Raw genomic sequence first — 14,726 nt, 5'->3', positions numbered from 1 at the left:
TACCTAAAAATTTTAACAAAATAAATTTATCCAAGTTTTGGATTATATGAGGTTAGATTTCAGCTATTGATAGCTGATCCAAATCTGATTCACAGTTGTTCCTAGGTTGTGTATCATTAGTGGTTCCAACTCAAAGTCTAAACTGTTAAATGAATCATGGACCTTTTGGTGCAACCTAAATTCTGTTCTGCTCATTTCCCACTGCCCAGCACTATGAGGTTGCTAAACACAATTTAGGCTCATAGCCTTTTAATGGCTTTGTTTGGCTTACAGTCTCCAGAGAGAACTCTCTTTGTAAATCTATTTCCGTATTGCCTGTTTCTCTTAAATCTTGTTTTTCTAACCCTGGGTGACTTGATATGCCAGAAGTTGAATTTTTATCTCCTCTGTCCTAAAACACTGGAAAATCTTTGGTTAGCAGACACATTACTGAACTTCTCAATCACTCATTCTGTGCTGTTTATGAATGAAAATACTGTTGAATGTTGTTGAGGTCCTTTAATGGACGGGAATCTGGTGGTCCGGAGTCGACTATAAGAAAGTAAGAGAGAGAGAGAAAGAGGCTAATATTCCTTGGTTTATGCACAAAACCAATAAAGCTCTTGACACAGAGCTTGTGTCGCTCACGAAGGCACAGTGCACCTTCTTGAGAGGGTCTTAGAAGCCCTGGCAGGAGAGTGAGCATGATGGGTTTCACCCTCCAGAGAATTAGCCAGGGTCGAGGGGCGGGTGGGGGCGGTGGGGTGGGGGGGAGAGAGAGAGAGAGAGAAAGAAAGGAAGAAAGACATGGGGACCCAAGCTCTGATGAAGCAAAGGTGTTTTATTCAACATAGTGTGGGTATATATACTGTCTTACAAGGTAGCTATTTTCAGCAAAGATAAAAATCAAAAGTCCAGACTTAAAAATTAACAAGGAAACAAAAAGTAATCCATATCAAACAGAGAGGGTTGTAAATAATCACTTTTACCTTATGGTTCATAAAAAGGAAGAGGGTAGTAAATATTTACTTATCACCGTATGGAAAAACTAACAAAGGTAATGCATGCATTCCTCAGCCCCAGGAGTGGTTTGTCAACTCCTCTTAATTCCTGAATATTCAGGAATTAATAAGGGACAGAGGATTCGTGACAGATCCAAACAACACACAGGAAGCCTCCTGTTAAATGCTTCCTGACAGAATATGAGTCTTACCTCTGAGTATATTCTTTTTTCTAGAATCTTAGCCCTTTAAAGCCTACCAACGTTGGTAGCTCTCTAATGCCTTCAAACAGAATTTTTTTTTTTTTTTTCAGATTAGGCCCTTTTTGATGGAGGCAATTGTTGTTTGTATAAGACACACCATCATATACGAGGAAATTTTTGTTTTGTTATATATCCTTCTTGAATGTTTATGCTAAAATTCCTATAATCTTTCATTAAGAAATTATTTTAAAACATTCTAGGGTATAGAATGACTAATGTTTGTATGTGCACATGTTTATTCTGGAGTGTAATAAACAGAGTAAAAATTCTTCCTATGACAATATTGAACAACAAGAAAATGTCTTTTAGTTAAAAATGTATCTGTTAAGTTACAACTAATCAGTGTTTCTAGTAGCTCAATAATTGTTTCCTCCTTTTTGTTTCTTGGATTAAACTCATTGTTTTCATAGTCAGTTTAAAACATAATCAATTAAGTTTTAAATTTGTTTTATTTTCCTTTATATATAATTAAAAGTACCTCCTTCTTACTAATTAGGCATATAACTTAATTGAACGTGGCTTATTAGTAAGTTAGTGACTATAGCTATGACATGGCTCATATACCATAAAATTCTTGCTGATCTTTTTTATGAGCATATATCTCAGAGTAATCATCTGACTGGAAAAGCAAATACTTGTTTTCTTTCAATATCAGCTTTTCCAATATCTCTCATAATGTAAATGAATCAATTTTGCAATGTTAGGTGTATGTCTAGAATTTTTAAAATGATAATATTTATTACATATTGTGCATTAACACGTTTATTATATATAATATACATGTTTATTACATGTATAATGATGCTGATTTAGCAAGACTTTATTAGTTCAGTGAAGTAATTGAAATCTGTTGTATTTTAGGCAAATTACTTCTATGGACCTTAGAACAGAACATAATAGAAAGCACCTTCTTATACATTATGGTGAAGACTAAATCAGTAAACATGCATAGAGTATATACAAATTTATTAGAAGAAAATCTGGTATACAGTAAGCATTAATATCTGTTGTTATCATCATTATCATGATCATAGTAGTATACAGGGTTTTTGATACGAATTGTGTAGACTTAATTGGGTAATTTAAAAATATTTAAAAGATAATCTGAACTGCACAAAATTTTTAACCTACATGCCAAATTTAAAACCAGTCCCCTTGTAAGATAGGTTTCCAAAGTAGTAAAATTATTGATATTGTCATCAGCGTGTATACACATGCTTATTTCAGGGTCGAGACCAGAAAAACATATTGTTTTTCATATTGTTCAAGGCTCACTAATGAAATGTTTAATTACTCTGGGTAAGAAGTATGCCTAGTTAATTTGTATAAAACAGATAATAGGTAATAGCAAATATATAAAAATTGTCAAATAATGTCCAGTACTATGATTTAGCTCTTTATTATTGTACCTTGTGAGGTGATATTACCAGCATGATCTTTGATCTTTTTTCTTGTTTTCTTCCTTCCTCACGTAACAAGAAACTCATTAACATCCATATGTGATTACCATGAACAAACAAACATCTCCTATCATATTTACAGAAATTCTTAAACATTAATCATAGCTAGAACTTAAGACTGTGGAATCATAAGCTATATTATTTTGTAGATTTTTAGTAATCCACAAATTATTTGTAACCATCAAAAGAGATACATCATAGTGTAAACTTTGTAGCATTGTTTTAATACATTTTTTTGTCATAATACTGATTTCTGCTTGACTATGGTGCTGTCATGCCTTGTGTAGTTCGTTTAGCTCGCTTTGCTTGCAGTAGGTCCTTGTTGGTTATCTGCTTTGTATATAGTAGTGTGTATGTTTTAATCCCAACCTCCTAATTTATCCCTCCACCCTTTCCCCTTTGGTAACCATAAGTTTGATTTTATGTCTGTAGGTCTGTTTCTGTTTTGTATATAAATTCATTGTATCATTTTTTTAGATTCCACATATATGTGGTATCATATGATATTTGTCTTTCTCTGACTTATTTCACTTAGTATGATAATCTCTAGATCCATCCATGTTGCTGCCAATGGCATTATTTTATGGCTGAGTAATATTCTATTGTGTATATGTGTCACTTCTTCCCTTTCCATTCATCTGTTGATGGGCGTTTAGGTTGTTTCCATGTCTTGGCTATTGCAAACAGGGCTGGTGCTGCAGTGAATGTTGGGGTGCATGTATCGTTTCAAATTATGATTTTCTCTTGATATGTACCCTGGAGTAAGATTGCAGGTTCATTTATTAGCTCTAGTTTAGACAACGGAGAAGGCAATGGCAACCCACTCCAGTACTCTAGCCTGGAAAATCCCATGGACGGAGGAGCCTGGTGGGCTGCAGTCCATGGGGTCGCGAAGAGGCGGACACAACTGAGCGACTTCACTTTCACTTTTCACTTTCCTGCATTGGAGAAGGAAATGGCAACCCACTCCAGTGTTCTTGCCTGGAGAATCCCAGGGACGGGGGAGCCTGGTGGGTTGCCGTCTATGGGGTCGCACAGAGTCGGACACGACTGAAGCAACTTAGCAGCAGCAGCAGTTTAGACAAACAGTCTTATAAAGGATTGGTTGATAAACATATGCATCCTCAGATTTTATTAATTTCCTATTTAGCTGTATATGCCCAACCACATTTGTTTAATGAGTTTATAGTCTCTTGTCAGATTAATATAAATTTCTTAATTCCCCTCACATCATTAAAAGGAATGAACTTCATTAATGGTACTGAGACTGAAAAGAAATACAACATTAAAAAATCAAAACTCCTGGATCTCACTGTAACAAGTGTTGAAATAAAATAGTCCAGGTAAATAATGTTGGCGTGCTTAGCATAAAATCTTCAGTGTCTGTCCTTACATAGTTGATACGCATTTGTGTTGCTTCAAATTTTTCACTATTATGGATAAAGCTTCTGTAAGTATTGTGGTACAGACTATTGTACAAACATGTAATTTTATTTCTCTAGGAAAAATACGTAGGAGTAAGATTGAGGATCATATGGAAAGTGAATTTTTAAGTGTATATGACATTAACAATGTTTCATAAAGTTGCTAAGCTGTTTTGCACTACCACCAAACATGTATTATATTCCAGTTGGTACCCTTTCTTGTCAACCCTTGGTATCTTCAGATTTTGAAGATCTAGCCATAATGATTTTAATGGATGTGTAGTGCCATCTCTTCGGAATCTTAATTTGTCTTTCCCTGAGAAATAAGTATGTTGAATGCTTTATTCACTTCCTATTCATATATGTTTCTTGGAGAAGTACATCCCAATTTTCTGTTAGAATTTATTGAACTTCTTAGCAAATGTTAAGAGCTTCCTGAAGTCTACTGCTAATTTGACCCAGTTACCTAGGAGAGAGATTTACAAGGTTTTCCTGATTGGTCTGATAAGAATGAGACTTTTCATACTTTGTAAGAGTTTCAGGGATTGTTCATTTTACTACTTTCTGTGTCATCTTTTTTTTTTTTTTAACCTGGCTTCAGATAAATTCATTCATGTGTAGATATTTAATACCTAAAGTTATGAGTGCAAAAAAGCATACAGTTTATAGCTTGACTAATGCTCACTGTGTTAAGTTCATAAAATATTGTCTTCATTATTTAACTATAAATTTTATAACTCTTCTAAGTATTTAAAATACCAGATTAAGAAAAAACAAATAGGAGTGTGATTAAAGTTATTTTATCTGCTACATTCATTGCACACTGTTTTATTTCTTTATTATCCCTGTAGTCATTTAAATCTTACTGACATATAGAAATGTTTATGTATCCAATCTCAAGAAATAGGAATAGTGACTTACAGATTCTGAGTCAGCAAGGCCAGAGTGATTTTCAATTTATTTCCATGATAGGAAAAAATGATTTCTTGACTCTTCCATGTTAATTTGATGTATGGTTTCTTAGACTGTTCCTACTTAAATAACATCCGTCTTTTGTAGTGTCACTAAGACTTTTCAAGCCCAGAACATTTACTCCAGTCAACTTCCTTCGCAAGTTTCCCAAGTTATATACATGGTTTTTGGTCCTGTTTAACATTTATATCTTTATTACTCTGTGTATCACAGGCTTCATCAGAGGGTTCTATCTGCCAGAAGTGAGAGACTGATTTTATTTCATATCCATCTATGTACACTGGCTAATTTATTTAGTTGCTATATTCCACACACCTGAACATGGGTTTATTTGCTAAACTTCTTCCTACCTACTAGGTTGGTTTATTCACAGTTACACACCTCACTCTGTCCATCTAGGAGAAAATGTATTTTACTCTATGAAAAGATATATAATTAGTAAAATAAACCAAACACTGCATATTATACATATATATGTATATGCACATATGTATATATAGTTATAGCATAATTTTGTCTTGATATGGTCAAACTTTATAGCAAAACTGTTTTTGGTATTTTTTCTGTTTATCTTCATTATTTGATTATCAACCAGTTCTCACAACTTTTTTATACTCTTACCTTCTTTGAATAAAATATACTTATTTTTCAGTATTTGATATCAAATTATAACAATTTAAGCAGGGGGAGGTCCTGTTGGCTGACCCTTTGTCCTTTGAAAATTATCTAGGGATTATTTTTTTTAAAAAGGCTTTTGGCAGTAAGTACATGTATATCTTTTTTTTTTTTAATTATAACATGGAATGAGGTACTCTTTGAGTAATGGACATTTCTTTTAAAAGATAATATTTCAAACCAAATCTTGTTAATAGGGATATATAATAGATTTATTTCATTTAGTTTCATTTAGCCTATATTATACACAGAGGGTTGTTTTTTATACAACCAAATAAGATCCTTCCCTCTTGATTTTATATTAAATTTACTTCAAGTGGAATTATAATTTATTTTTATTAGTATTTTTAGTGTTGTTTTATCAGAGGACTGTGTTTATTTTCATTTATAGCACATAATATATAAAGGATTTAGGGTTATATGTGTTCTTAATATTTAATACAAAAATATTTCAAGGAAGAATACATAGGGCTGAAAGTCATAGTTTCAAACTTTCTTTTTTCATTTTTTTCTAAACAAGGATTTTACACAAAAGAAAAATGTATAATCATAATGTGTAGGCAGTTACTTACCTTGACAGGGCGTGTTGCTGCAAGTTTCAGGGTATCTTGGAAATATCTGAAAGAATTAGGAGCAAATGATATGCCTTCTTGTGCAGCAACTTGGCATGTTGATAGATTAGTATTCCCAACAAAACACCGCTGTAATTACACTGCAATCACAAAGGTCAACATGCAGATCTTTTTGATCACACTTCACATCTTACGCCTTGCTGAATCAGTAATTTCATATGGAACTCGAAATGCGAAGCTCATCATCTTCCCCATTTATTGGTTTACCCCTGCCTATTTAGCAAGTAATAATAGAAAGAAAGATTAAAACACACACACACACATACACACACACAAGCAGGCTATCAAATATTTCTTTTTCTTTGTATTACTCCATATGCATTTGTTAATTTGTTTAGAGTTTTGTTGGGGAGAAGGAAATGGAAGGAGATTGGCCATTACGTTGCTCCAAAGTGAAAAGTAGAAAACATTTGCTAATTGAGAGCAGTGTTTCTAGTAATCTAGTAAGTATAGAAACATAGTAATAATAAAGTGTTCCTTCATTAGAGATAGTGGTAACTCAGTTATTTGCATTAAACTTTGTAAATATCCCAACATTTCTTGAAAATAGAAATGAGAAATGAAGTCCTCAGTTTGTCAGATTTAGCCTGACGGCAAACAGTTTATAAATGAAATTTAGTCATATGTTGCTTAATTTCCTTCTTAGAACACATAACATAGTTAATTTTGACTCTTCAGCAGAATAAAGTTTGGGGGTGGCGAGATATTTAGGTAGTGCGATTGGTCTGAGTAGCATGAGTGACCAGATATACTGGGAACAAACAAGCCTGTACTGTGGTCCACCTTTTTTTCCTACTAAATAGAATATCATTTTAATCTCCAGTGACTTCATTTCCTTATCTATAAAAGATGGTTGCTGAACTAGATAATATTTAATATTCTTTTATATTTGATCATTCTATTATTAAGTTTTCAAAGAATTTCTGGTGAAAGTTGGTCTGAAAGAGAAGAAAATGGGGAGGCTGGTTTAGGATGGTGAGGTGATGATATTCCATCCATATAAAACGCACAAAGGATAATCCCGTTTAATATGTCAGTTCTATATTTTATTTGTTCTGCAATATATAAGATAACTGCACACTAAATGTATGTCAAGGCACAAAATATTCATCAGTAAAGCAGAATAAGAAGAAAATGTACATGTAATCAGTGTAGCTACCCAGATGACATCTTGTCACTATATTAAGAATTGTAATACCCCTGTGTTTTCCCATAATATAATTTTAGTCATCTCAAGTCCAGATATATTTTCTCCTTAAAGTATTCATGTCAAATAAATAGTCCTTGAAACCTAATCTTCCAAATATTTAATTTCAAGTATTTCTCACCCACCAATTCTCATAATGATTTCTATCACTTAATCTAATAATACAAGGTCTTCAAATTTTGGACATCACTCCCACTTACGATTCTACTACTGGGAAGTATTTTATTATCAAATTTGGCCTCAGTCCCTTGACAATAATCTTACTTGCTTATGTCCAAACATTATATATTTACATTTAAACCAAAATAAGTGATGGATTAGAATACTGTGTAGCAGGAGTGTGGGGATGTTGGGAGGTAGCTTAGGATTCTCCCCTTTCATTAGCATGAGAAAGGGAAATTCTGAAAGCAGATAGAACTGAAATGACCCCTGGTGGCCCAATGCACAGGCAGTCCAGACACACTCTTCTTGAGCCCCACAACCAGGCTCATGGCCTATAAGAATCCGCATCTTCCCTAAAGATTTTTGCTAATTTTGTCAGCACTCTCATTCTCCTGGCCTCCTCTGCTTCTTGGGTGGTGACGTCTTACACTATCACCTTTGTTCTGTTCCATGCTGAGGCTCTTGTGAATTTTAGTTGCCTTTTCTGTTCTCTCAATCAAGATACTCCCATAAAACATTCATTTCTTTGGTAGATGTATTTAATTCTTTGCAGGAGTTTTAGATGGAATCACATCACACATCACAGCAGCTAAGCCATCTTTATAAAACCCACATTTGTTGGTTCCTTGTTTCTTTTCTCTTCACACTGTCTTATTATGCAGAGCAGTTCAATTCTTAACTGATTTTACATCCTCATTTGCACACCCATGTGTTTGAGATACACAGCAGGCAAAATGCTCTTCTGTGCAGTACACTAAGGAAGAGAGTGGTGCTTGTGGATAATTTTCTTCTTACAGAGACAGTATGTAAATGGGATGTATTATCATACAGAGCTGGATTCAAACCTGATTACACTGAGGGGAGAGAAGCTGTAGTAATGAACATCTGGGTATGATTTTAGGAGCCGATCCAAGTAGAATTCTTTAGCAAGAACTTTATCAAAGAAGCTATTTCTAACTCCTGGTAATTAGCATATACTACAATGACTGAATGATTGTACATTGGCTTAGTTCCCTAGCAGTTAGGCCTTCTATAGGCATGTTGATTCCATCAAAAGATTTCACAGAAATAGAACATGATAAGCTAGAATCAAAAATTGATCTGTTACTCTAATCACAATCTTAAAGACTCTTTGCCCTAAAGGTGGATGCTTACTGCCTCCTGTTCGCTGTAGCATGTGGAGTGCTGGAGGGATTCACCTCATTCTGTATTCCTCTATTCCGTCCTTGGATGCAGAATGACTGATATATCTGTTTCTGTAAAAGTCTTTCTCAGCCTGTGAGTTTTTATACCTAACTCCAAGTCTTTGTTGTAAGCATTCTGCTATGGCCCTTAGGGAAGAGTCAGCAACTGTATGCAGATGAACGCTGAACCTGGGTCCCCCAGAGAAAATAAACTGTAATCCATGCTTTCCTTGAAAGTTGAAAAACATTGTTAAATGTTGATCTACTTTGTTCTCTCCAGTGTTTGATGGATGACTTCCCTCTCCATTCATTGCTGCCAGAGTGAAAGTTACCTGTTACATCTTTTCTTAAAGGAACTTGTCATATTTTGGATTTTTAGTAACTAGGTGGTCACTTTGCCAAATATCTCTGGCTTGTTTAACATTTTTGTTTGCAAATTATAATAATTATTCTCATCGTTAGTATTGGAATGACATTTCTCTTATTTCTGTATTCTAGGGGAAGCAGCAGTTTTAAGCTGTGCTTTTTAAAACAATTATCTCACTTTGCAAATTACCCATTTAGTAATAGCAGGATATTTTACTAAAACATTTAAGAGAATTCTTGTTGTTTTAATCCTTAAGTTGTGTCTGACTGTTTTGCGACTCCATGAAGAGTAGCCTGCAAAGTTCTTCTCTGTCCATGGGATTCTCCAGGCAAGAATACTGGAGTGGGTTGCCATTTCCTTCTCCAGAGGATCTTCCTGACCTTAGGGATCAAATCTGTGATGGCAGGCAAATACTTTATCACTGAGCCACCTGGGAAGCCATTTAGGAGAGTATAGTATTTTTAGTATAAAGTAAGGTGCTCTCCTGATAATGAATAACTGATAGTCCAATATCTAAGAAAATATGATTTATGAGAATATTATAAAAATATTAATAACATAACATTAAAGATGACTCCTTCTGAATGAAATTCTCACACATGCTAACTATAATATGGATAAAATTTAAATATAATATGCCAACCAAAATAAACCAGACACAAAAGGAAAAATATTTTATTATTCCACTTACATGAAGTACTTAAAGTGGTGAAATTTATGTGGACAAAAAAATAAAAAAGCTTCAAACTTTCTCTGGTGGTTGCCAGGGGTGAGTTATTGTTCAACGGAGACAGAGTTTTAATTGGGGGAACATAAAACAATTATGGAAATGAATGATGGTGTTTTTTACACAACAGTACAAGTGTATATAATGCCACTGAAATGTACAGTAAAAATGATTAAAACACTTAATTTTATGTTTTGTTTGCTACTGCTAAGTCGCTTCAGTCGTGTCCGACTCTGTACGATCCCATAGATGGCAGCCCACCAGGCTCCCCCGTCCCTGGGATTCTCCAGGCAAAAACACTGGAGTGGGTTGCCATTTCCTTCTCCAATGTATGAAAGTGAAAAGTGAAAGTGAAGTCGCTCAGTGGTGTCCAACTCTAGCGACCCCATGGACTGTAGCCCACCAGGCTCCTCCATCCATGGGTTTTTCCAGGCAAGAGTACTGGAGTGGGTTGCTATTGCCTTCTCCGATGTTTTGTAAATTTGACCATAATAAAGACAAAAATGTTATTTGAAATATATATTAAAGCCATTGACAAGTTGTTTCTAAACCTGAGGTTAGGGAAATATAAGAGGAAATGAGAGCATCTTGTTTTGCCAGAAAGTAATACAGCACTCAAGAAAAAGGAAGATACAATGTCAAAAAGATAGAAGCCAGACTAAAAACATTCCCAATGGCCAAAATTAGAACAATTTGAGCAACAAAGTAAATAGTAGCATTGGATTATGGCCGAAATAATAAAATAAATATGTATGAATCCATACTGATGATAGTAGATGATTGAATGAAGGCATAAAATGGGAGGAAAGGGACAGCACCTCTTTGCAAAATTAATAAATATAGAAAGAATAAAATAGAAAAACAACATTAGTAACCACCACAGTAATAAGTGCTGCAGGCAAGATCCACAGATCATGCTAATACTAGAGGGCAAAAGTTTAAGGAGAAAATATTTTCACAGTCTCAAAAGATATTCCTTAATATATTTTTGGATTATAGGTGGAAACAAAATAACATATTGGAGAAATGTGTTTGACAGTGTAGAGTTACTATTTTTTTCCCTTTGCAATAGATAGATAGATAATCCCCCTTGATGTCATGACTAAGACAGCACATCACGCCTGTGGTGTTCTCCCCCTAGACTCATAATATCACCTGCATCATGGAAAACAAAACCCCCAACACCCCAGAAGTTGATGGAATCTACGGAATTCTAAACCTATTTTTCTAGCTTGTTAGGATCAAGAAAAATCTGACATAATTTGGAGGATGTAAGATGTACGACCATTGAATTCAGTGTAGATACTGAATTGTATCCCAGAATGGAAAGAGGATGTTAGTGAAAATATGGTGAAATATGAATAAATTGTGTAGTTAATAACTAATTTCTTTATTTAAATAATTGTGCCATGGATATACAAGATGTGAAAATTAGTGCAAGCTATACCCTGTTTTTGAAGCTGTTCTGTTACTTTAAAATTACTTCCAAATAAAAGAAATTTAAAATATAAATATCATCCACTTATTACGATAGGACTTTGGAGGCAATCATTTCTCTATTTTTTAGATATTTGAAAGTAACAAAACATTATTTATTTATGTGTGTGTACATTTATTGATCATTCATCCATTCATTAAAAGGTACTCTAATATTTAATTTTCACTGAATTACTTAGGTTTTCCACCTTAAAAATAAATATAGGGATTATTAATCATCTTATTTTAGAGTTTTTAAACAGTACATAAAGTAATATTGACCAGTTTCTCATTTTGGAGTCTTGTATGCTATTATACAGGTAATAAAATATACATTTTATCCTTTAAATACCTAGAACTTTAACTACCTAGAAAAAGTTTTCACATTAATGTTACTCTGTTAAAGTCTGATTCTTGTTCTGAGTGATGATTGTAACTAATTTAATTGTTAATAATCTACCAAACCTTTATCAAGGTGATTGTTAATTTGTCATTATTTACTGTTCAAAATGCTCAGAAAATAGAAAAAATATATCTGAGGAACAACAGAGCAATCTAAAAGGAATAATTTCTCTGCTCTCCTGTCTAATGTTTAGTTACAACCATTTTAAAATGAAAGAATATTTTCTAATCATGAACTCAAAATCTACAATGAGAATATTAAAAGCAAGATGCTACAATTTATTCTCTAACCAAACAAAAACAGATTTAATGAAGACATAACATCCTCTCTTCATTCAAATAATTTCACTCTCCTTCAAGGAAGCTTTCAGTAACTAAGCTATCAAAACATAAGTAGTGTACAAACCACCAAAATAAATATATAAAAACACTTCTTTGGGGATATAGAACCATCTGTTTATCTTGCATACTCGCAGTTGCTATAAGAGTTGATTTCTGACTTGAAAGATTCATTCCCAAGGGCTGTAAGGTTATCTATTACTATGCTTGACAAAGAGTAGAAAATCTGACAGTTGTCAGAAAGGATTTCTATGAGCTTCCTAAAAATGAAAGGAAAGATCAAATTCTTTTGATCTTTGTCTGAGTGATCTTAGCTCTAGAAAGTACCAGAGAAATGATTAGCAATGATCATTTTGTTTTGAAAGATATTGCTAATTGATAATGAAATTATAGTAATGTCATCTGCAGAGTAGCCTTGAATCAAAACTGTAAAGTAGATGAGTTTTAAAACTGAGAACTCTCTTAGTGGAAATTATTCTACGTTTTTTTTTTCCATTCTACCAAGGTTTCTGGGGCTTCCCTCAGAGCTCAGTTTGTAAATCATCTGCCTGCAATGCAGGATACCCAGGTTTGATTCCTGAGTCGGGTCTTGCCTGGGGAATCCCATGGACAGAGGAGCCTGACAGGCTACCATCCACAGGATCACAAGAGTCAGACACGACCTAACAACTAAACCTCCACTGCCGCTGCCATGGTTTCTAATTCTGCAGTCTTTGTACCTTCTAGTGCCAGCCCTGCAATTCTTTATTGCTCATATATACTTTTGTGTGGAAATTTGACTTGTGCTGCCCTTCTGATCCCCCTTCTTTCTTTCCTTCCTTCCTCTATTCTTTCCTTTTGAGAAGTATCCATAGAGTGTTTACTATGAACTGGGCTCTAGGTTAGTGTCCCTGATTCAGGCAGTGAAGAATCTGCCTGCAGTGAGGGAGATCAAGATTCAGTCCTTGGGTTGGGAAGATTCCCTGGAAAAGGAAATGGCTACCCACTCCAGTATTCTTGCCTGGGGAATCCCATGGACAGAGGAGCCTGGCGGGCTACAGTCCATGGGGGTCACAAAGAGTCAGACATGACTGAGTGACTAACACTTTTATTTTCAGGCTCTAGGTCAGAAGATCAGTACATCATTGTGAATAAAATAGTCACAGGTCTTAATCATACACAGATTGTGGCTTACTGTCTAGCAGGTAAGAAAGACAGTAAAAAAGTAAACAAATATAACACGTTGCTTATATTCTGCAATATATCTCCTTAGCTTGCCTCTGATACTAGCATTAGTTAATGTCAGTTGTGGTAGGCAGTTCTGGTGAGACCAGACTTACCTGGGGCTGACACTGTTCCACTTCGTACACTGAGCATCTTATCCTGTTTCTTCTGCAGTGCTTTCTCCAATATCACTATAACTATATTGACATCTGTGTATGTGGTATGGAGAAGATTTGCAGAGCAGAGGCTCCAAGTAGGCGATCTCCAGCCTGTGGAAGAAAGCAGCAGGTGAGTAAATACTCCAAGCTTTTATCTGTTGATAAGAGGAAGTAATTTCTGGGATCCTTTTTGAAAATTCTCAAGGGCGGATAGTAGAGTTGAGCTCGACTATCTTCTGTAGCTCACTAATGTGAAATATATAATGTTCCCTGACAGAGGACTTTCTTGCTTCTGTAACTTATTCACTTTGTTCCATTACATCTCTCTTCTGGGCTTAATCTCCCCCACCCCCAAATATCTACACCTAAGTCCCTATCTCAGGTTCAGCTTCTGGAGGATCAAAAATTTAAAAACTGTACATTCACTGAATAAATGCATAATTATAAGTCAGATTTGTTTTAATGACTAATAAGAAAAATGTGTTGCAACAGTGAAATATTGGTGCATTTTTCTGGGGAGTGAGGAGGTTTGTAAGGAGTTAATTCTGTAGTTCTGGAATTGCCCTGAGCAGGTTTTCTTGAAATAACTATAGGGTAACAGCCCCTGATAGGGTATGAAATGCACTGGTTAATACAGTGGAACCTGTGATGAGTTTGGGGATGATTTGTTTAAGCTTGCTACTGGTGTTTATTGAGATCAGTGAGCTTGACAATTTGTACTCTTGAGATACCTGGAGGGCTCTGCCACCAGCACTCTTTGCATAACAAGAAATATGCCCACAATACAAGCAAGGTGTAACAAGCTCCATCTAAGACTCCATTTCAGGCTTGCAGGTATTATGAGTCCACCTTGGTGGTTTCTGATCAGAGAGAGATAGTATATAGTCTATTATTGTTATTAGAAAGCAAGAAAAATTCAAGCTTGAGTCTCTAATGCAATCACAGATCAAGATGCATACTCTTATTTTAATGCTTTTGCTGTATTCATAAAATAAATAATTAAATTAGTGAATTTATTAGATTTATTAAAATTTAATGTTATTAAATTTATAAGAATAAATTCATAAAGTAAATAATAAATAAGTGAACATAGAC

The 14,726-nt window shown here is 34.6% G+C and overlaps 2 pseudogenes; one reads left to right on the top strand and one right to left on the bottom strand.

Annotated features, from left to right (window-relative positions):
• LOC112586652 overlaps positions 1-13,626 on the bottom strand; it is a 51,720-nt pseudogene extending 38,094 nt beyond the window's left edge.
• The window catches only part of LOC102411341, a 134,682-nt pseudogene that overhangs the window by 111,620 nt on the left and 8,336 nt on the right, over positions 1-14,726 (top strand).

The sequence above is a fragment of the Bubalus bubalis genome, chromosome 8 (genome assembly GCF_019923935.1).
Source record: "Bubalus bubalis isolate 160015118507 breed Murrah chromosome 8, NDDB_SH_1, whole genome shotgun sequence".
Classification (NCBI taxonomy): Eukaryota; Metazoa; Chordata; class Mammalia; order Artiodactyla; family Bovidae; genus Bubalus; species Bubalus bubalis.
The sequence above is the reverse complement of the archived record's forward strand: the minus strand, read 5'-3'. Positions and strand labels throughout refer to the sequence as shown.